This window comes from Tachysurus fulvidraco, chromosome 6, assembly GCF_022655615.1.
Source record: "Tachysurus fulvidraco isolate hzauxx_2018 chromosome 6, HZAU_PFXX_2.0, whole genome shotgun sequence".
NCBI classification, from domain to species: Eukaryota; Metazoa; Chordata; class Actinopteri; order Siluriformes; family Bagridae; genus Tachysurus; species Tachysurus fulvidraco.
The window spans coordinates 13,838,979-13,859,636 of NC_062523.1; the positions used below are offsets into that span (position 1 = coordinate 13,838,979).

Below are 20,658 nucleotides of genomic sequence, written 5' to 3' on the forward strand. Positions count from 1 at the left end.
ATTGTTGAAAGATGCCTTATATATGCATTATAAAGATATAATGCCTTAAATGATGTGACACATATTGTGAATATCCCAGTTTTACTCCTAACCAGAATGAACAAGCTATACTTGACATAAAAATAAGTTTAAACTGAACAGTTACACATTTATTTTATGCATTATATACTGATAGAATCGAACAACCCTCTAAAAATCAATTTGACTTCTTTACACGCACACAATTATAACCTTCATATACAGTACAGTCAGTGACAGATTTTATAAAAACAAACAGCAATATAATATAAAGCACCGCACTCTCTCATAGTAAAGAGCAGAGCATTAACATCAAAAGCCCTATTTTTTGCTCATAGTCCTTATGGCAGATCCAATGGATGAATTGTGATTTCATTCTTGATAGTTAAGATTAGGATTTAACAAGGGCAAAGATGGTCATTGTTCAGGAAAGAGCAAATTAGCCCCTAACGCTAACTGTGCCAGCAGAACCATTACTTTCCCGAGCTCTCAGCTGCAGCTGTAATGCAGATCATTATGCAGAAGACTGCTTTATTTTCATCTCATTATCAGAGTGTCTGCAGTGCTCCTGCCTGTGCCACAGACCTGTGCTGCCTTCAGATGATTACCTCTCACAATCTCTCTCTCTCTCACTCTCTCTCTCGCTCTCTCTCTCTCACAGACACACACACACACACACACAGACACACACAGACACACACACACACACACACACACACACACACACACACACACACACACACACACACACACACACACACACACACACATAGACAGACACACAGACACAAACACATACACACATACTGTACACACACACACACAAACACACACACACACACACACACACACACACACGCACACACACACACACACACACACACGTACACACACACACTAAATTAAAAGCACTTAAGACCCCTTGGTCTCTTTGGGACTTGGTGATTACAGTGCAGCACAGAGACATGCGAAATCACAATCTGTACCAGTCTCACAGCTGTAGCCACACACAATAATAAACATGATTTTAGTTCTACTGGTTATCTTCACGTCACAAAGCAATACATTTTTAATAATAAACATTACTTAACTAGTGATTAACAGTGTAAAAATGCCAATAATGCCAGTAACTGTCAGTTTTTTCCTATTTCTGTTTCCCACTCTTTAAGTATTTATGAAAACTAATACCCTCCTTAGATACAGTGGATCTGGTACAAGCCGCTTTAAGGACAAATCTAGACAGAGAAAGGAAATTAAGAAAGAAAGAACAAAAGAAAGTTTTTCATATTTATCACACATACAGGACTCCACTCTGTATGTATTGGAATGGCAATTGCAATTCTGCTGTTCTTGCTGAAGAAACTGAAGACTTTTGGGTTTGAGATCAAAAGATGAATTAGATAAGAGATCAAAATTTGTTTCATTTTCATCACAATCCACTGTTTGAAGAAGACTTCAAGAGCAGAAATTCATAGGTCATAGAATAAAATGCAAATCACTCATCAGTAGTCAGAGTCAGAAGCCCATATTGGATTTGTGAACAAATACAGAAATAAACCTCTTTCTTGGTGGGTGGGGCAGTGGGGGATTTTGGGCGTTGGGGTCGGGGGGGATTATGTGGGAGGGGTTGTGGTAGGTTTTTGATAGGCGGTTGCCACACTGTAGGAAAGGGCAGTTATCTTGTAACAATAATGTGTTTACAATCAGTATTACAATCATTAACCTCATTTAAATATTACCCATGTGTTCTATAACCAGTGTGTTCTCAAACAAACCCAGGCACGACAATGACCTTAAAAACTATCTATGAAAGAGGTTTGGTGCTAGAGAGCAACCATGTGAGGGAGAAGCTAGTTTGCAGCTTTCTGTATACTAATGAAGCAATGCTTTTTTTCATTGTGCCATGAAGACTGTAAAATCAGCATGCATGTCTGAGTTTGATCAGTCTGAAACAAAGTGAAGCTGTACTGGGCTCTCAAAATGATTATCAATTAGTTAAGAACATTGGAAAGTAATTGTGGCGAGAGGCCAAGGGGTGACCAAGTGAAAAACGAGATATCATTTCGAAACTGTGTAAGAAGCTGGTTCACATTTGTGAAGACAGATGATCTGCAGACATCTCAACTGTGCTCTCTAAATAATGTCTGATTTTTGGCATCCTAAACCCCTTGTCTTTAGGAGCATCGATTTTTGATTAGAAAGTTTTTCCACAACATGATTGATTTTCATTTTGCCTACCTGGAGTTGCAAACTACTGTGGCGTGAATATAATAAAGTATTTGTGTAAAAAATGATGATTTTGCTATGTCCAGGCACATCTACTGTGCGTAAGCTTGTAGTACTGTAGTTAGTCACACGACCACAAAATTATATTTCTATGCATTATACAGGATGAGCTTATCATGTACTCGAGTATGTATAAAGGTTTTAAACTGCATTGAAAAAAATTTAAGCTTTTAACTAGAGAAATCAGAATAAAGCTACAATTACTATACAAAAGCTACAATGCTGAATTTTTTTAAAGTCTCTGTAATTCATGATGCTTTACAGTTAACATGGCAGTCCTATAAAACAAACTTTGAATAATTCCCAGTCAGAGCTTTTGGGGTCAAGTGAATATAAACACGTCATAAACTACCGCCTATGTCTTACATTATCATGTCAAAAAACTAACCAGAGACCTGATCCAAAAATTTCCTCCCAAAATGCAGGCATCGTAACAGAGACTCTACCGTCGGCACTGACAGAACGAACACAGAGAGTGACAAATTCACAAACACACACCAAAAAAAAAAAATCACAAATCATCCAAAATTGTACTTGTTCATACATGTTGATTGTGTACAATAATATTGTGGCCATGCATTTTTTTAGTCCTGTTATTTCCACCAAATGTGAATGTCAGGTAAAACTGGCTCTACATACAGGCTACATGATTTGGAGGAATTTAAAATGACCAGCCAAATAGATTAATCACTATAAGAACTCAACAATGTGATTGTATGCTTCATGGATCCTAATTGTTGAACCTCTGGTTTAAAAGACAAGATCCTGTTGGACTAGTTTGACATTTACATTTAATATTGAATTCAAAGAGCCTTAATTCGATTTTATTTGTATAGAGTTTTTAACAATGGACATAAAGTTATAAAGCAGGGAAGACACCTAGGCAGACACTTGAAGAGTGCCAATCTATAATAACAATAACACTAGCTGAATGAGAGCACATCGACAGCGTTCTCTAATCTGATGTCTGGAAAAGAAAAGCGGTGTGAAACCTATTCGAGGTTTTGTTGGAATAGGTCTTACATTCAGATGAGGCAATTCATAAAGACTACAAAGGAATACAGAGGGTTTCTTCATGAAAAGCTTCCTTTTTTAAGCAATAGTACAATGACATGGATTCATAGTGCTATTGTAAAGTTGTTGTTTTTTTTAAAGTGAACTTTAAGGTTAAGTCCAGAATAACACAATCAACACTGAAGTTCACAATAAGTTGCTAGTTCTAGATCTAGTTTCTGAACAGACAGAAAGAAAATTTGTTGCATTTCTTTTTAACTGGAAAATAACTGGGAAGTCCTGCTTCCTAAACCCCTTACAAATGATTCTCAAAAGCTAACCAACATTATGCTGCTACTAGTTCACAATGTAACTTAATTCAATTCAGTTTTATTTGCATAGCGATTTTAATGTCAATGGGCATCGTCTCAATGCAGCTTTGCAAGAATATAAAAATTTGGAATTTAAAAAAAAAAATTTTTTTATCTCTATTTGTGTCTAGTGAGCCTGCCAGAGGCAACGGTGACAAAGATAAACTCACTTAGATGATATGAGAAAGAAATCTTGAGAGGACTGAAAATCTTTATCTTCATCTTTATCTGGGTGACACCGGAGAGTGTTAACAAATAATATGTTTCTACAACTATATAGTCAAGTGCAGTTGTGTAAACAGTAGCTTTTACGCAATTTCTAAATTAATTATTAATTAATTATAACATGTCTCTCTTATATTAATTAGAACAAGTGAGGAAATTCAAGCAAATTCATACGTCAAGCAGGGGATAATACAATAGTGCTACCACACCAGATCTTTTATTGACTGCTAGAGCTGAACGTGCAGATTATTTATTTATTTAGGTATGTATTTATTTATTTGTAGAGTAAAGGCAAGTTCAGGATCAGTTAAATGTTCACAGAAGAAGTAAGTCTTTAGTTTTTTTTAATTTCTGAAGTATTCCGCTGTCTGGATTGAGGTTGGAAGTTCAATGCACTGAGAGATAGTTATTTTGAAGGGTCTGGAAATGGACCTCATGCCTCACTGGGTAGGTCTAAGGTTAGGGTTTCTACCAGGGGTCAGTTTTGCTCAGTCGGTAGTGTTTATCCTTTAGCCCCTCTGTAATACTGAGGAAACAATCATTAGATCTTCTGGTCTTAGGTGCATAGTATACTGTATAGAACCTGACCCAATATTATGTCATAGAATGCACTTACCCAATGCACATTCCTTGCCTTTTGCAATCATCAGCGTATTATATGCAATTCTTGAGTAGAATGAAATACAATTTTTATACCATTTTCTTCCCAAATCGAAGTTAGTCTATAGTTCATATAAATTAAAAGACAACTGTATTGGTTACAATTAATATCAAACTCATGCATCATCTGTATTTTGTCTTGATATTGACAATACACAATGATCTAGAGCAAAGTGAGAAGTGCAGCAGTTCTTGACTACACAGCAGTTCTTGTAATAACCAAACGAATGGAGAGTGTGTAACGATTGTTCTTTGTTGTATATGCCCCTGATACAGCCCAGTTCATCCCGCTGTGGATGTAAAAGGGGTTTCTCAGGCTGCATAAATCTGACACGTCTACATTCACCCGTTTCTCCTACCATTATACTGCTAGACGCAGAAAATGGTTGGGTTTAATTACATTTATTCTGAATGCATACATAATACATCCATATATTCATACAAAATGTATCAGCACAGAAAATTTCCAATTTCTTTAGTAGACATTTTTAAATGAGCTTTAAATTAAAGGCTGGGTAGACGCACATTTTGATTCACATTATAGTATGTGCACTTATGTATAGTATATACAATCCCTGTAAAGAAGCTGTTCAAGTAGCACTGTTCAAGTAGCACCAAAAGAATTACAAAAACAGAACATGCAAACTTTCTCTAAATGTCTTCTAAAGCTGTTTATAACAATACAATTGTAGAGATTTTAATGTTATGCAGGCAATCCAATAATAAAATAATACCAGCGCAAGTTTATAATGCAGCTAGGAAAGTGCTGAACAGCTGTGAAAAGAGAGTTTATGTAATACGGTAGTAGTGAACTTCTGATTCTCCGATTCTACCGTAGCACGAGTCACTAAGTGTGATATGTTTGTAACAGCTCTTTAAAAAGATGAATAGTGCAAGTTGTAATTTTTAAAAATTCATGCTTTTTCTGTATGCACACAATGGCACAATCACACCATAAATATATACACATGATTATACACTTGTGTTTATATTGATCACTAACTCATTTGTGAATAAGGAAATTTATAGCTTATAAAAATGTAGTTATGACTTTCTGGATAAATAGAATAAATAGTGACTTTCTAGATAAATAGAATAATCAGAAAGTTAATTCTAGAAATTTCTTTCATGTCATGATGAAAGAGTATATTAGAACTCCTGCTGACAGTAATTTTTTATTTCTTTTTATTCACCTCTGCTGTGGAAAATACAGATATCTTGCAAGATCCATATGTGGCCACTCTTTCACTACAGCTGACATCCTCAGCAAAACATAACTATTAGTATTAAATTAGAGTGAAGTTAGATTAGACAGAAACTGGTTGATACAGTGCCATGGGCATATTTCATAAGGTTTGGACATCTGCTTGTGAAGCTGCTGTTCTGGTCTCAATAGGAATATTTCAAGGAGAGGAAACTACATTGAGAAGCACACAATCAGCTGCTGACACACATGTGGACGAGACTACATGCTGAGAATTTCTACAGAGAGCACAGGAACACATACAGTAGATGTGCATTACTACAGTATGTGACCCATATTCTAGTAAAAATGCAAACACCGAAGCAGCGAAGACACCTAGGCATATGGAGAGTGCCATCATATAATAACCTATAACCCTAGTTGAATGAGAGCACATTGACAGCTTTCTCCAAACTGATGACAGGAAAAGAAAAGCAGTGTGAAACCTATTCGAGGTTTTGTTGGAACAGGTCTTGCATTGAGGGGAGGCAATTCATAAATAAAGATTGAGACTACAAAGGAAGACAGAGTTGCTTCATGAAAAACCTCCTTTTTCAAGCAATAGTACAATTGGGTTCATAGAGATACTGCAGAAAAAATATATACTGTATATAAATATTTTAAACCAAACTTAAGGTTAAGTACAGAATACACAACAATGTAGTTGACTAGAGGTTACATTGTGGCTAAATAAACAAAAAGAAAATGTTGTTGCATGCGTTTTATTTTAACTGCAAAAGAATAAATATTAAAAAGTCCTGATCCATAAACCAATTGAAACAATGCTTGAAAGCTAGCCAACTTTATGCTGCCACTAATTTAAATCTTGCACTGTAAAGTTCCAAGTTGTTATAATACCTGTGTACGACGCATATTTTTTGTTTAGAATATATGCAATCAGCTGAATTATTTCCCCACAGTATGCTATGTTTGCAGAAAGTCTTTCTGGCCCTCGCTTTAACAACAACGACCTTTATTTTCCGGCCAGTGTTAGGTGAACTTGCAGACAGGGATATTGCATGCTGCAGTGTAAGCAAAAATGGAAGCTTGTAGAAGGCATATTTTAGTTATAGTGCTAACTTTTATGTCCAGTGCTAACTGCGAACCCCATCAAGAGAACTGATTTGGCTCTACAGGCTCAGTGGACACACACCACATACATGGAAAAGTAAACTGCTTTGTTTTTATACAAAATGTTACCCAGTAAGCTATCTGAGTTTCTTTTTTAAAAAACAAAAAAAAAAACAAAGAAAAACTCAGTCTATTCAAAATTAAGCATGTTTCAATGTTAAGTATCATAATTAAGCAATTTTAAAGCTTTGTAGGATATGTAAAAATCCTGAATAACATGTACCACTACAATGAAAGCTGCTTTAATAAGACAAACAAACATAATTTGAAAAAAGTGTCTTGTAATATAAAAAATCTTTTAAATATCTGTCTAGGCAGTAGTTGCGATAGTCATTAGCTATGGTATTGTCTTGTTACCCACAGGTTTAGGATCATGTGTGTTTTATTATCCGTATAAAGAATCTGATGCTGAACAACACTGACATTCTGATGAAGGACATGTCCTAAAACAAACATAACGTCTGCATTTCTTGCTGCCTTCTAACGTGCATCTTTACTGGAAGAATTGGTGAAAATGGATTTCTATTGACATTCATTTTGTGAACAGCAAACTAGAAAAATGGCATTTAAACATCCAGCACATGTCCATCCGACATTAAAAACCCAGTATTATTCAATACAAGCTGTCTGAGCAAGAACGAACATTGAAACATTTGTCATATCTTTGACATGTTGTCACATTTCAGAAATATTCCTGGAAAGCAAACTAACTTCAGATTTGATGTTTTTATCTTAACTGATGTATTTGTTTTGTATAGAAATTTTATTTGCAGCTTTATCACATGCATCAAACCAATTTATTTAACTGAAGATTCAATAAATGCAGCAATGAATGCCATACTGCTGACACAAACGATTTCCTTGCCAAGTGAAAGCATTTTCAAATTCATACGCAGATTATTAGGGGGTGCTACAACTGCAGCTTATTGCAGGGTGTAACTGGGATCAGCGGTCAATCTAGAAAGGTGGTTTGGTTCAGAAACTTCAGGTAAGATTGTAGATACAAAGAATTTAAATATTCCGTTTTTTTAAGCTTAACTGACGGAGTGTCTAGTGCAGCTTCTACACAATCAAAAGATCTTTGCGTTTTATTCCAAGCAGACTTCTTCACTAAACCGAACTGCATACAATGTGGATACAATTGCTTTGCTTTGAATAGTATTCACTGAACCAAAGGCTCAAAAGTAATGTATATTTATAAAGCTCAATTTCCAAATACAAATATATATTAATCTCAAGTTCTGAAATAAATTGAAACACAGTGAATTCTGGGATATATATATATATATGGGGCTAAATATCACCATTTGTCCACAGCCATCATAAAACCAATTAATGTAATGTTTTCAAAATTGGAACCTGCAATAGAAAACACAATATTTCATTTGGGTTACCTCCATGAAAGGATTAAGCCTTTTGTAGATTACCTTAATCTACAAACATTAAGACCACAATATATTTCAGCCTGTATGTAGCCTCACACTCAAATGTATATGTATAGTGATTGTAACAATAGCTGTTGTCACAAATAGATAGATCCAGATTCTTAATGAGCAATGCAGAGACAACAGCAAGAAAAATGAAGAAGGGTGGCATGGAAAATATTCCTGAGCTGGAGGAAGAACCTTTAAGAGGAACCCCATCCTCTTTTGGGTGACAGTCGATAATAGAATTATAAACCATTAGAGTAAGTTTTAAAGTGTAGCAGAAAAAAAACAACACACAAAGTGCTATGCATGTTGAATGGATGTTCAGTAAATAAATCAGCAGTTCTTGGGCCCAAATCTTTATCTTTATATCCTAATCAAGTAGTGAATTAAAGCATTTGCAATAAACAACATACATGCACATGCCAGACTACATGAAGATCAGCCAAAGATAATAATTGGTTATACAGCATGGCAGTGAGACAAAATCAAATAATTTGCCATTGAGAACATCCAGATCTGCTACATGCAGACTCTCCACTAGTGTCTGTCAAGGCTGAGTGCTTGGTCATCCTCAATCTAAACTCTATACCTTCTTTCACATGTTTATTCATACTACATTTTCACTTTCCTCCTCTCATGATTCAACTCATTCCTTAGGATGTCACACACGTCTTGTCACGAATCGCAGCTCAACCCCTGAAACTTCATCCCAGTGTGTCTGAGCTTTATATCCCTATATGAGATGCATCCCCATGTCACAATCTTGTGCTCTTCCTGGGCAACTACAGTATTTGACAAAACCATCTGACAATGCACACTTGAATAGCCCTGGACAACAATATCCTTATACTGTTAAACTGACCCAGTTATTTATGTGTCATTTAAAACATCAGGAGGCTCTGGTCATTTCTCTCCATGGGGGACTCAAGTGCTTGTTCAGTCCTCTTTCATCTCAAGATTGGACTACTCACTCCCAGCAGCTTTGGACCTTTTAGAGGTAAGTTATCAGCCCAAGGCATGTTGCGACTACAAGGACGTCTAAGGGAGTGATGTCTGCACCCAAAAGTATTAGGATAAGTTTGTCAGGGCACAGGTAGACCTTTTTCCAAGTGCCAACAATGCTGAGTGTAAATTTCCCAGAGCTAGACATCTGAACAAAGAACTAGCTCAAGACAGACATTGGCAATCAATATATGCCTTTGCTCTTGATTTTTCAAATCCTGAAAGGAAAAATGTATAAGGGAAAAGTACAGCTTTATGCTATTTCATTTTGTGCAGCTGTTACCTGGGTCATAATGCACTTTCTACAGATTACAAATGTCAAACATCAAACATCAAGCTTCCCTGATTAGTCAGAATATACAGAAGATCCCAAATCAATTCGTTACCAGCTGGCTATCTGACACAGACTCTGAACAGATTGAATGTGTCCAGCTACAGTACAGATCCAATAGACAATGACGACCAACATACCCAAGTTCTGAGTGTTTTAATGGTACACCCCATGTCCATCATGTTTTATTGTTATTCTTGCTTGATAAAGTATGTATCTATGTGCATATATTCAAACCAAGTGTGAAATGGCCTGTGGTACATGAATAAGGTTCAGCATTCAGGGAATATAACAACAGTAGGCAATTGGAAGAAGGAAAATGATCTGTGCATCATATCAGTGTTTTTAGGGCAGCTGTCATCTCTGAGCACCTTCAGGGTAGTCCTAAGGTGAGCCCTGTCGCTAACTTCATTGCCAGCATTTCTTAATGGTTAGAAGGGCTGAAAACGAAGCAGGTAATAGTGGTTCTATAAAAATGGCTGTATAATGGAAGTCTTTATGGAAAATGTCATTTGTCATTAAGAGACTTTGCTGGAAGGTTAATGTGCACACATTCACATCGAGGTATCCAGGTGTTTCACACCATCAATGTTATGGAGGATCCAAAGCCTGACATTAGCCATAAGGTTGGAAATACACGCTACAAGCTAAATTAGAGTAGAATACTACTTCTCCTCATGGTATACATTACAGCATAAGTACAGAAGTATAATTGTATTGTAATGCACAATTAAAAAATTTTAAGTATATCTACTACAGCTTGCATAAGTCAAAAAAAAACAAAAAAAACGTTTGCATGTTTGTCAAACCCAACTCATTTAGCTTCAAGAACAACAAATGAGAATGTGTACTCATTCACCTCTCACAACCCACCCATACAAATGTTTTCAATCTTTCTGTATCTATCTTTCTTCTACTGAATGTTCGTGTCCTTATGAACCTACATACTGTACATACTCTCTCTTCTATCAGCAAGTCTCTTCCCGTGTAAGAACATAGTAAAATACAATAGGTACAGGAGTATTGTAGAATCGTCCTCCTGTAGTTTTCCTTCATTGCATTCATTTCAGATTAATGATGCGGCACTGATGAGACAGAGGTAAATAGACAGCAATGTGGGCTTCAAGCGTGCAACTGCCTACACCAAACTGCATCTGCATCTGTTCTTTTGACATCTGGGCTGCTGAAATTTATCATGCTTGTCTTTTAAAGATTTGTAGGTACGTCTCGGTGTTGCATCTCACTCTGGGCTCATCTTCTGTGACTAAACCGTCCATCCCTAAAACATTCTATTACTCTGAGATCAGAGAAGATATACAACCTATACCATTGTAGACAAACAGGTCTGTAATGATCTTTGTGTGAGAGTGTTGGACAAAGAAACAGTGGGAATGTGGCAAGGAGAAAAGGCAGCGGGAGAGGAACAGTCGCTGCCTGCAGCAAGGACCTATAATATTCTCCAGCCATCTGCTGCTGTGCTCTTGCCCCTTCTGACATTGTGCCAGCCTGAGCGGGGTACAAACAGCATAAAAGTGCATAAAGCGGTATTGAGCAAAACAAGATTTTATGAGATTATTATCTTTTCAGCATTGCTACTTATAATCATCTAAACAGATTTTTTTGTTGAGTTTGAATTCTTTTTCCTTGCTAATCAGAATATGCAGCAGATCCCAAATGAATTCATTACAGGTTGGCTGCCTGACAGTGCACAGACTCTGAACAGATTGCATGTGTCCAGCCAGAGATGCAATAAATGCCGAAACCAGCATGCTTAAATTCTGAGTGTATGAATGTCACGCACCCTATCAGTCATGTTTTCTTGTTGTTCATGACTGATAAAGCCTGTATCTATGAGCATATGTTCAAACCAACTGTAAAAAAGCCTGAAGAACAGAGATGAGGTTGAGCTTTCAGGGCATATGATAATATTTGAGTCTGGGATTAACAACCATGGTCTGAAACTTTCATTTGCTCTACAGCTTTTTTCTTTTCTCTTGGACTCCAAAATCTCTATTTAAGCCATATACAGTCTTCTCTTGAAAGTGTTAGACCGGCACGGCAAAAATGTTTTGTTTTTGCTATATGCTAAAATAAATGTGTTTTGATATCAAAAGATAAACAAGAAAACAGATTTTCCTAATATATACATCTAGCTGCATTAAATACCAAAAAAGATACCAAGTCAGACCCTTTTCCTCCTTTAATGTGATGTTAATTATTAGATTTATTTATTTTACAGCACATTGCAGTCGCATACTTTAAAACCTAAAACTTGTTAGGCTACTGTGCAACTTGCATCATGGATTCTTTGAAATAACAGGCTGTTAAAGAGAAGAATGAGTTTCCTTTAATGGGGTAAACTAAAGCTTTGTGATCACTGCAGTTTCCAGCAAGACAATCATAATAAGCATACATTCTAGTTAACCTTTCTGCTGGGATCAGTCCATTAGCAACCATCTCAGTCCCCAGATTTTAAAAAAGCTGTAATGACATGGACACTAAGGGACATTAATAAGTTGGAAGCATTTTTACATGACGAATGCACAAAGATTTTCCGATAGAAAGATATCAGAAGATGGTGATTTATTTATTAAAAAGTATAAAGAATTAAGAATGCTCCACAATATACTAACTTTGGGGGTTGAATGATATTTCTTTTTCAAAATCGGTTAATCATGTATTTAGTTGTCTCAAGTGATCAAGGGGTTTAAATATATTTATATATATGAAATAGTATATATTTTACTCTATGGGGGGTGTCAAACTCAGGCCTGTGAGATCATATCAAATGTGCATTATAGCTGGCTAGCCGCCTGCTCCGCTAATACTACAAATCCCAGAATGCCTTGCCAATGTATTGATGCATAGTCACGAACAGCAAGCGCCCCTCATTCTCTGTTGACAGTCGTTAACAACCATGCTACAGTCACATGGGGCAAGTTAATTCCACCCTCCACAAAAATGGCCAAACGAAAGATGGACAACGGGAGCTTGCAAGACAGGTGGGAGGCAGCTTTTCTGTTCACAAATATAAAGGACAGACCTGTTTGTCTTGTGTGTGGAGCTTAAAATGATACAGTGAGAGGCATAATTTATTTTATTTATTTAAATAAGAAATGAACACCACTGATGTGTCTTTTATTTCAAATTTAATTTCTTATGTGTTTGTAATATCAAGCTCTGGTTGTTCCAAATCCTGTGTTCAAGCAAAACTAAAGTTTGTCTCCATATGAAAAAGGTTGAACATTACATATCAGTTGATTTTTTAATAAATATTCAGTTTGGCCCGTGACTTTATCTCAGTTTTATATTTTTCCCCACTGTGAATTTGAGTTTGACACCCCTGCTCTATAGGTTACATTTACAGCTACTCTGCATACAGAGCAACTTACATTTTATCTAATTTAATGAATTGGGGATTAAGGACCTCTTAATGGACCTTTATTCAAACTCACAACCTTCAGATTGCTATTCCAAAACCCTCACCACTAGGCTACCTCATATAACTATATTAAGTGTTCTATATTAAGGCTACTATATTAAGTGTTCATTCCAGTATTTATGCACATGTACTATAGAATATACAGTATCTACACTGGTCAGCGCTGCTCTTGTTTATTTTGTGTAATGTCTTGTATTGTTTGTTTGCACTGTCTTTTTGTTTTTTGTCTTGCACTGTTTGCACCAGGTTGCACAGATGCACTTTATGTGGCTAGAATTAACCTACTTTAAGTCCTTAGCTCTGTCTTTGTTCTATGTAGCAGCATGGTCCTGGAGAAACGTTGTCTCATTTCACTGTGTACTGCATCAGCTATATATTGTTGAAATGACAATAAAAGCTTCTTCACATGACCATAACCCCATGGGTTGCACGATAGATTGGTACCCCTGGTGTTCAAACTGTGCAACTGCATTACATGCATAAATAATAATCAATGCTGATTTCCACAATGTGACTCGCACATCACATTTTTGGATCACAGCGCATCATGTTATTAAGCATCATTACAGCCCTACAGAGGAGAGAAGTCCAGTGCCTGGATGTTCTCTTGATCCACTCATCTTTTGTCACGTGGTAGCTCAGTGGTTGTGGCATTGGACTACTGAGTGGAACGTTTTTGAATTGAAATCCGAGGACCACCAAGCTGCCACTACTGAGCCCATGAGCAAGGCCCTGTAAGTTGTTCTGGATAAGGCCATCTGCCAAAGTGCTCTAAATGTAAACATTTTTCAATGAAACCACAGTCTCACCCAGAAGGCACGTGCTGACAACAAGCAGTCAGCAAAAACAGCATCGATGAGCACATTTATGTTGGCGAGGTTGCTGATGGATAAGCTGATCTCGCCAAATCCTTCCACCAGCCAGCACAAGACCACTGGCACAGACCTCAAAGCATGACATTTATTGTTTGATGGGAAAAAGGCACATTCGCAATGTTTTAGATGTCTTTAGAGACCTTTTACCACTAGCTTATTACCTGCCAAATCAAATTTAAAAAGAAACTTAAATCAAAATATGTCCTTGTTAGTTTTTGTTTATATACATATCTATTTTTTTTTTACTTTTTTTTTTTCATTAATGTAGTCATATTTTCAAGCTCTATTATTGTAGTCCTAATGACAGGAAGGATATCACTGCAAAAACATAACCATAGTGTCAAAACTATTTTTTTCTTTCTTTTTTTTTTTCAGCTGCAGTGACATCCGACAAGTTTATGACAGACCATCACCACACATCTGTTCACACCAACAAACACATACACACCTTAAATAGAAGAACATCTGCAAACTTTAATCTCTACTGTTAGCAGCACAAAGCTGTATGGCAAAAGGCAGAAAGTATTGTGATCATGAGATTGTAATGCAGGTGTGTATGCATCTGTGACAGAGTAAAGAGAAAGCAAAGGGCAAAAAGGGAAAATCCATATGGGAATGCTATTTTATTACCATCCAAGATCTGACATCCTCACTTCCAGTGATCACTGAAAATCTTCTCCCACTCCAGCACTTGGCATTTTTAAAGTCATTCGTTCTCTTTACCAAGAGAAACAAGTCCAGTTCAGATTATGACAGTGAAAATCGATTTTAACTTTATTTCTTTTTTATCCTTATATCGCTGAGGCAGAATCCTAAACAGTGATTTATACGCCACACAGGTCCACAGAAGCCCAGTTCTAAAGCCCAGAGTTTAACCCGTGTCCCTGCATGCACAAAAACTACCAAAGGCCAAGGAGAATATAAACACAAACGTCCATCAACATTCAGACGGTTCACCTAGGCCTTTATCATGGCTGGTGGATCGACAGGGACAAGTTGACATTTAACACAGCACTTATAAAAGCATTCGAATGATGCTGCAGCATTGTTTATTGAGTTATATCGAGTGTTTATTTAGATACTCATGTCATGTCAAAATGTGTTTTTAAAAAAATATTTTCTCCACAAGCTCCACGAATGGCAAACAAGACAGAAACCCTTCAAATTACTCAGAGAGAGAGAGATTTAAAAATAATAATAATAATCTAAAGAAGTGAAACCTACATGACAAACTGCCAACCATTTTCACATAAGATGACATAAGCTTGCTGAAATATGATGAAAAGGCAGTATGAGATGTTGGCCAATATTCAGAGTCCTGACACCAGTATCAAAAATAAAAGCAAGTTTAATAGGCAAGAATCACATATGAATACAAATTTGACCGCAACACTATTACAGACCGCAGAGCCGCTACTCTACTCAGCTTGACGTAAGAACGCATAGCAGCCCCTGTACAAAAATCTGTGCAAAAGCATGTAGTATTGTAGTCACCTGTGACAATGCACGATCACAGCAAGTTCAATTTGCCAAGCAAGAGAGAACCAGAATTTGGTACACTGAGTCATGTCACAGTGACACAAGCTTGTTTCAAAATGCATCCCAATAAATAAATAAATAAATAAATAAATAAAAATCGAGCTTTATATACGAACAAAGTAACACTTGCACAGTAAGAAAATGAACCCATGATCATTTGCCCTACAGCAATTTAGAAGCAATTTCCCCCAAATGTAATACAGAGATGTAACGAGCAATTTAGATAATATGTTGTTCATGTAATGGGCTGTTCCTTATCTCAGGCACATCTTGCTTTAACACACTGATGACACTGGTGTCCTAGCTGAACCTTCTGAAGAACAAAAAGCAACCTGAGAAAAGTACTAAAAACAAGTGATAGCCTTGATAGCCTTAAAAACTCTGCAGAGGGTTTTGAGTATTACTGCAAATTTGTCCCATGGTGACATCTCATTTGCCACAGCACAGATCCTGTTGGCAATTTATCACCTCCTTGACAGTCACTGACCTCAGTAATAGCATTGATCCCACACTGACTCTGAGGAGGTCACTGGTGAGAGGTATGATTGGCTTACTCTCTCTCACACTCACACACACACACACACACACACACACACACACACACACACACACACACACACACACACACACACACACACACACACACACACACTTAACAAGTTAGCCCCCAATAGGATATCAGGGATTTCTATAATAATTATACATAAAAAACAGCACATTCAATCAATTCAAATTCTGCCACTCAATGATATTTCCATTTCCTGTTCTAATGTCATAGACAAGCATTAGAAGTTAGCGATCAGGGCAACTCAAACTGTCGAGGCTTGTCAGGACAATATAGAACACATGCTATCCTTAGGACAAGCTTTTGGAAACAGCACTGCCAATAGGGATAAACTTGTAAAACACCAATAAAACATAGTTTACTACCCAACAGCTTTATTTCACAAATAAATAACAGCAGGCACCTTACAGTACAGCTGTTGTGCTTTTACATTATGTCTCAGGGGAACTCAGGGAGATACATCGTACTATCAATAAACCAATGAAATTCATAAACTGGCAAAACTTGTGAAGTGCAAGAGCTGAAGAGTGAAGTTTTGAGCTGAGCAACTGCAACCTTGCAGGTTGTCCTGGATACAGTATACAGTACCTGCGTATTTGACCAAAAGTTTGGTCCACTTACATAAACTTCCTTACAGGTTCAGATTAAACATTGTGCCTAATTGAAGACAAGAGATTTTTTAAAACCAATTTTATGTCTTTAAAAAAATTCTAAGTAGTTCTATTTTGTTTCTTAGTGGTCCATCACTTTACCACTAAATAGAGTCAATAAAAAAGAAATTAATGAATTTAAAATGGTTAGTAGTGAATAATTATGCATATTATATATATTATCAATTATATATAGCAAAATTTATTATTCACATATTTAATACAGTTTATAATAGACTAAATTATTTTAATAATTTGAATTTATTTATCTATTTATTTTTTTGTCATTGTTTGTATGTTTATCAGCTCAGCTACAGCTTTGTTTAAGCTTTCGTTTCAGTTCACTAAAATACTTTTTCTGAGTCTGCATGTGGGCCTTTTTCTGCTAGATGAAGATAATAATACATAATTTGCAGTTTGAAAAGCAGCTAGTAAGTTCAGCTATAGCTATAGCTAATAGTGGGGAGGCTTTACAAATGAAACAATGAATTCGTTTGCAGTATGCTGAAGCGTATAACAGGATGAAGTAGGGTTGGCAGGCCTTGTGGCCTGGTAGCAATCGAGCCGAGAGAAATCTAGTTTGTGGTGGATTATTCATCATCCGTTCGGCCTTTGGATATAAAATGCTTCAAGCAGAGCTTGTTAAATGTAATATCACTTCAAGGGCCACAACTCCGCAAAATCAGGTTTATTTTTTTCATGCCCCCCTTGGAGTCGAATCAAATCAGGTTTCGAAAGACAGGAGGCAAGTGCTCAGGGCTGGTGGCATGTATTAATACATCACGAGCATGTCACCACACACAGCATTGTGTCCATGAGCAATAAGCTTAACCCCAAAGTGTTTCAATGAATTTGTGGTTATCCAAAGCAAAAATGAACACAATTCCATTGTACCAGTATCTACATTTTAGTTAAAACAGTGGTGTATCCAGTGGCTGAATTCAGAAGATTTGAAAAAAAAAAAAAAATCTGACTATGTTCTGTCAAACAGAACAATGCGCTAGTGAAATTTTTAACCTTGAGTCTTATCTACAGCCCTCTTCTTAAAGTCAGAGGACCGAGCTAGAATTGGTTTTACATTTTAATAAATGCTCAGCTCTGACTTTTACAGTCTAATGAATGCTCTGACAGACCAGAACCTGCTCTCGGATTCTTAATAAATACGGGTTCTGAGAACGGGTCACTAGTACTCGCTCAGGGCGACGCCTGGTCTCTCTTTTACTCACAGCTCTGTGTTAATGCACCTTTCTTTAATTAACATCTATAATTCAAGTCCAATTGATCAGAGTTATTGACAGATAGATTAAAAGTAAGGAGTGAATGGTGGTTAAAGGGAAAAAAGGACATTAATAGTTGAAAAGGTGAGGATGATGAGAAAGCAGCAGCAGCAGCAGCAGCATGGTGTTACAGAGAACACATTCACCGTTCATCACCATCACATTCAGTTCTGTGCTAGTCAATAACCTTCACAGACTAGTGACCAGTGAATTTTATCTGCATGGAACTTTTAACAAAGATATTCCAGATGCCACCACGAGGAAGAAACTCGGCCCTAACCAGACTGGAAAGGAAACAAGTCGGATGCTGTGGTCCGAATACATGTGTGATTGAAACCAGATAAAGGTTGTGAGGACACCAGGAAGACAGTCAGTTGATTCTATTAAATCCTTTAAATTGGAATAGAATAGAAGCCTTTATTTTTTGTCACATATACATTACAGCAGAGTGAAATTCTTTCTTCGCATATCCCAACTTTAGAGGTTTGGGTCAGAGCACAGGGTCAGTCATGATACACCACCCCTGGAGCAGAGAGGCTTTAGAGCCTTGCTCAAGGGCCCAATAATGACAGCTTGGCAGTGATGGAGTTTCAACCCCAATCCTCCCATCAATAACCCAGAACCTTAACCGCTTGAGCTACCACTGCCCATAGTCATCTTGCGTCATCACAAACTTACATGGAGAACACAACATGACACATGATATTTCTTTAATTTTGGTGCGTTTATTTGTCACTCATGGTTCATGCAGAAACTAATGATGTTGTCATTATCAGTTAAAGAACATGAAATTTGCATTTATGTTCACAGCAATCGTGACACAGTTCCATTGCATCTAAACTTGCACCACCTCCTACAGGTAGTCCCAGGTTCAGTAGCACTGTATGCTTCCTGGTCTCCATGACAGCTTTCTCATGACCAATGTTTCATGCAAACATGCTCTAATTCACAGTAAACTGTGAGTATAAAAGTCTCCTAGAATTCACTACTCTTCCACAGCAGTATATACAACGTAAAGCATGATTTAGTGTGAGGAAGGGATGATCGGTATGGGCATTATAGGGATTCTGATCATATGGTTTATGATTACAGCAGCAGTTCAGTATTCAGTATCTTCAGTAAACGAAACTATCCACTTCATTAAAGGTGACACTTTCTGCTAAACTACAGAGATGTATGCTCTAACTGTAGGCTTTGTTATTAATACAGCTAATTTCTAAAACAAATGGAATGTTAAAGCAATAAAATGCGCCCATTGAAATATTTGTTTTGCATTTTGAAGTGAGAGTTTTTCACTTGTGTTAGATGAAAATTCTGACTTCCTTTGGACATGACTGGCCCTTCATGCTTTGCATCAAGCCTTTTCAGTGTTTCTAAGCCTTTCTAAGACTTTTACACTTTGCCCCACCACCTTTTATTTTTTACCTTTCTGTCTCCTTGTATATGATTATAGACCAACTCTAACCTTGTCAAGCAATGATGAAAACAAAAATACTAGCAAAGCTCCCTGAGTGTTGGACTACATATTGTTACTGCTCCATGTGCCAAAATCAATTCAGCTCTTTTAAGCCAAGCTACTGGGAATAACCAGAAGGAAAGGGAGAATGTAATGATTACCATGATTACAGAATGCACACACACTCCCAAGCACAGCAGGGTTGCTTCTATTGTACATTAAATTAAGTCAGTCCCCTGAAAAGCAGCATTTCAGGTGCTTATGAAGAAAATTATAAAGTCACGCAATATTGTGGATCCAAGCTGTCAGGACACAAAAGAATGAATGAATGTTGAACAGCCTTGATCCCTTGATTTACCCTTCTGGCACTAAGCAATGCATAATGTACATAATACCGAATGTCTGTTAAAAAGCCTATTAAAAATCCAATTTCTGAAAGCTGTTATTGCTGAAAGGAATCAAATAGGATTCTGAGTTGCTCAAGCTGCAAAAACACTTTTAACATATCCATACACAAGATTTCCTGAAACTTTACCAATACCATGCCAATAAAAATTAAACACAGGCAACAGTGACACAGCTCTAAAGTGTGACGGACTGGACAGCTCAATGCAGGAGATTAATAGCAACAAAGCCACTTTTTGAAGTGTAATGCATTAAGTTACAAATACAAACCAGGCCACTGATTAATTCTGTAAAATCAGACTACAGTAAAAAGCATAAATCTAAGTTTTTTCGATCCAACTGAGAATTGAGCAAATAGAATTTAATGCTCTGGGTATACAACGTCTCGATATTTAACGTCTTTGAATCTAATCGTTTTAATGAGTAAAAGAATTAAGCAGTGTGGTTAGAGAAAAGATGGCTCTGTTAGACCTCAGAGACTCACTCAGAGACATAGAATGTAATTTGCACATGTTTAAGAAAGGAGAATTAAAAGAGTGAGCTGTATTTCTTTCCTATTATTTAGATTAATATCTCAGTAATACTGCCATCTTGAAATAATATAACTCTACCTGTACATTTTTTTTCAACATTGACTATTATACTTTTACATGTTTATAACACACCAACCAGCAACAAAAACAACAAAAGTACTCTGTTAATCCAAGATCTTGATTTGGAATGCATAATACATTTCTAAGCAGGGCACAAATCTTTTAT

The 20,658-nt window shown here is 36.8% G+C and overlaps 1 protein-coding gene across 1 annotated transcript in view; it reads right to left on the minus strand.

Annotated features, from left to right (window-relative positions):
- Nucleotides 1–20,658, minus strand: part of b3galt1b (UDP-Gal:betaGlcNAc beta 1,3-galactosyltransferase, polypeptide 1b) — a 102,763-nt gene that overhangs the window by 29,583 nt on the left and 52,522 nt on the right. The window lies entirely within an intron of this gene.